Genomic DNA, 4751 nt, shown 5'->3' on the forward strand with positions numbered 1-4751 from the left:
CATAGGAAAATAATGATACGATTAAAGTGCAAATCCTGCATATTCCACTTGAATAGTAAACAGTCCTATGTTATTCAGGAAGGATATGCAGGATTTGCTTTTATTAACCCCCACGGTAAACAGTGGAGTACAGTTTCTGTACTTTTCTCGCAGTCTCAAAGTGTAAATACTTCTAAAAATCAAATAAAAATAACATTTTACTTTCGAACCCTGAAGTTCTAGTGGACATATAATATCAACGGTAAGAACAAGACAGTCAGGTTAACCAATTTTATTAACTTATTGGATATAATTAACTTAACCTTATTTTTTACCTGAAGATGAAATCACTGATTTCGAAATGTACATCGTAAGAAAAATAAAAATTTAAAAAGTGTTAAAGGTTTATTCATATTATGTTATTTATAACCAATTTTTTTTAACAGATAGAAAGGGGGTATTCTTTTCCCTAAAATATCCAACCTATCGTTACATTTCAACAGTACCCTAATTTTCTCTGTACTGTTTTCCATTTTTATTCACAAGTAAAAATGTTTCAAGTTCGAAATATGTATTGTGTATTTTTAATTATTATCTAACATCTATTCAAGCTACCTTTATACTGAAAATAATGCAACACTTACAGTGATATCAGTTTATCTTTGACAGAAAATCTTATTTTTTTAAATCGCAGATTTAATGTAAAATTCGATCAGTGTTTTGGTGTTTTAAATACCCGACAAATAATGTATTAAAAAGCTTAAGGACATACATTTAAGTCAGGTTTATTAGCATTTAGATTTGTATCATAACATATTTTATTTATTTCAGTTCTGAAAAGTATTTTTAAATTCCGTGTATATTGAAAACTGCAGGCTGCGCTTGAATCTTAGTTTTAGATTCAGATTTGAAATATATCAACAGTAATAAAAGTGGGACGAAGCAACAATTTTGTATGGTATTTCACCTAAAAGCTAATCTTTTTCGAACAGTTCGATACCATGAAAATATAAAGGAAATGTTTTAAAATGAAAAGAAAGTTTTCACGATTCTGATTATAGTCTCGCTATTCGCAGATATACGCAAAGCATTCTCGTGAGTAGTTGAGTAAAACGGCGCTGCAAAAAAGAACTAAGTCCGAAAACAAATCAAGATGGAAGATGTGACCGTGATTATATTGGAAATCCTAGCTATTCTCAGTTGGGAAGGTGTTGACCTATGAAACCCCATTGACCTTTTTGACAAATCACTTTCGCGGCCAACAAAAGAAAAGATTGAAAGTCCCGCTCGCGCAGTCACGTAAGTTTTTGTCTGTAGTCACTTTTCACCTTGCCCCCCCCCCTTCCTCTGTGACGTATACAAAGCAAGTAAGCAAACAACACACCCGGGATGCATATCTCTCTTGTCCCAATCGTACCGTAAGTTGTGTGGTATTAATTTATTCCTCTTGTAATCGTAATTCAAGTCACTGGCGATTACATGTAGTGTAATGGCGAGTACGGTAAATTAAGTCACAGTAAGTATAATAACACATACACTCCTTAAGTCATGTATCACTTTAACTGTGTTTCAAGTTATGTTTCACAGAGCGACGTGCGTAACTTGACAGTTGTTTTTGTGAGTCTTTAAGTTGGCCACTTGAACCGCTGTAGGGTCCGGAATATCAAATATTTCCTATAGAGTAATATATACAATTAAATATCTCGTTAAAAAACGTTATTGTGCCGCTCTCCGTTACCCAAAGTGACTTAATTCCGTCACCAGTGTATGAACAATCTCCTCATCAAATACACTCTTGTTAAAAAACCAACGATTTTATAAAATGCAAATATTTCCGAATAATTATGAAAAATTGTTCATACGTTTACTCTTTACACTATTTGCCTATTTAAGGCCTTATTATTAGCCTATTGCTATGTTACATCATTCTTGTGTCTACTAAGTTAGTGTAATTTCTGAGGTCCTCTATTTTGAGATGGTCTGTTGTCTCTGTCACCCATCCCCCCCCCCCCACCAACAACTTATTGGAGCCGCCTGATAGTTTTATGAACAAAGGCTCACTTTTAGAGAATTGAATGTGGAATTCTAGGCCATCTTTTTCAAACCAACGGTGATCTGTTAAAAAAATTATAATATGGGATTGAAAATTTTGTACTAAATTTGAAAGTAAAATAATCATTTCGTCAAACACCATTAATCTTCATCGCTTACTTCCGAGAGGGGAAAATGTCATAAAATGGTTTCCACTTTCAAGATGACATCGTGACTAATAAGTTGGGAAGAACCTCGCGGATCTGGATGGGTGGTGGATTTTGTCTCCTTGAGGAGGGGGGAGAGGGGGATTTAAGGGTGTGCCACCCCCTCCCCCACCACCACACGTTACCCGATAACAATAGCGTGTTAAATGGCCCGCACTGCACCGCGTGTGTACAGAAACAAGCGTCATATTTGACCTACATCTTCTCCGTGTCGTTCACTGCTAGGCTCGGAATTTCCTGAGGTACTGATTTAAAAAGGCCCTCAAGGTACAGTTTGTTAAGTAAGTACTGTAATTGGATTAGTTTAGCCAAGTTATTTTTCTCGCCTTCTGACGTCACGTCGTGTATCGTCAACACAATGACATCATCTGGTTGCATTAGCGTTTCGTTTCAGGTTCAAATGGCAGTCGTTGCAAACTGTCCAGTGTCCGCACAGATGCGCGCGCATATGTTGTCTCCGCACCGCAGTGATTGTTCGACTTGTAACTTTATGAATGTTTTTATTTATTTGTGTGTCACTGATTCGAGTACTGGGCACTTTTATTGTTTAATTGCAGTAGGGATTCGATTACCCGAATTCGGTGGGGCCAACCCTATTTGGGATAATCGATATTTCGGATAGTCGATGTTTCGGATAATCGATATTTTGGATAGTCGATATTTCGGATAATCGGTATGTCGGATAATCGGTATTTCGGATAAGACTAACCTCCATTAGAAACTTGCTCCCAGTCGATATTGACACCTGAGTAACTTAGAGCCAGCGTTTCCTGTTTAAAGCCTTGCAATATTATCAATTCCTGTCGGCAGCTGTAAGTAAAATACACACGTTTATTTGTGAAAACGTAACAATATTCCGGCGATCGTGCACTGAAACGTCGCTTGGCCACCCACACTGTCTGGCTTCTAGCAGCTGTCACCATTATTTTACGTAAATGGCGTTTTGGCCTCTATTCTCGTCTAACTGGTTCCTTCAACAATAACGGCATTTCAGCTTATGTTTTTGAGAGAAAACAGTCCAACTCCTTTTCTAATTTTTGTGTTTACCTACCCGGAAATTAAACTCCAGTGACATCTCGGTTAGAGAAGGTTACTGTGAATGTCATAAACTGAAACCTAACCGCCACCGATTATTAATAAGTAACATGCATAATTTTTACATAGTATATATCTTCGGTTCTCACCCTGCATCCTTCACGTTTTAACTAACTTATTTTTTCCAAATTTAGATACGATGTGCCTCATGATTTCGGTATTTTTGTATTTGTGATGGTAATAGCTAAGATCTTTCATTTGTGAATTATAATGTAGTAAATGAAATACGAACCCTATCGCCGACAGTACACAATGCCTGGCATCTTTTTTATTATGGTTAAACTCTTGTTCGCGCATTATTTTAAGTGTTTGAGTATTTCATCATGTTGTAGGCGTATAAGTGTAAAAAATCAAAATAAATCTATAAAACCATTTTTATTTGCATCATCTATTTCTGAAATAAAATTAAATTAAAATAATTCTTAAGTAATTACGCACAGTAGTGTGGGTGTTGCATTATCGTTTTAAAGTCTTGTTTTAAGATCTTAAAATTTATATATATATATATGTATATAATACTATTTGGGCAAACTTATTTATATTTCAAAAAATCTAGTAGGGTTTCAAAATGGCAGGTTGAGTATGACAGCCGAACATCTCAGCTTTGATGTTTAAAACCAAAAAATTATCGGCGTGGTTTAAATTGTAAAATATAGGGGTGTAAATTGAAAACTCACTATATGCATATAGTGACACACTGTATATGCTTATACAGTGTGTCCCTGAAAAGAGGTTTTCGTGTTTATCGTTGTTACCAGTATGTCGCAGTGGGTGGGTTTGAATAAATTGATTTTACGATCAAATGTTCATTGGTATTTAGTTTAAAACAATTGTCTATCAAATTACATTTGTAGCAATAAATAACTGTTTATTTTTTGAACCTAATAAAATAACGTATGGAATTGATTTTATATATTTTCTTTATGTCACTATTTTGCTTCTGAAAACATGATATAGAGAGAGAGTTTAACACACCTTTCTTGACATTTTAATTGGAAAGTGTTTAAAGTTTCAAATGATCGTAAACCTTTTCGTGGAACACACTGTACAACCACTTTTACTTTTAAATCGAAGTTGTGTTTGTGCACACATATCATTTGAGCACTTACATACACATCTACTGACAGATAATTTAAGTGTTCTCAAAAAGAACTTTAGGATTATGGAGTCCAAAAAAAAGTTCTAATCCAAAGTGCAAAAGTTTTTTGCAAGAAAGCAGTAGTTTCATATCCATATAATTTACTTTATGCATAGAGAAAGCAAGACAGATAGACGTATACATAATGTATAAATATAAAATTGAATAAGCTCTTCACTAATGGTATCTCAAATGTGGGGAAAGGTACTTGTGACCGAATTAAATCACAACGAAGGGTCAATAGGACAAACTCTCTGTGTAGTGTCGCACCCTTCTGTAAT

This window comes from Homalodisca vitripennis, chromosome 2, assembly GCF_021130785.1.
Source record: "Homalodisca vitripennis isolate AUS2020 chromosome 2, UT_GWSS_2.1, whole genome shotgun sequence".
Classification (NCBI taxonomy): Eukaryota; Metazoa; Arthropoda; class Insecta; order Hemiptera; family Cicadellidae; genus Homalodisca; species Homalodisca vitripennis.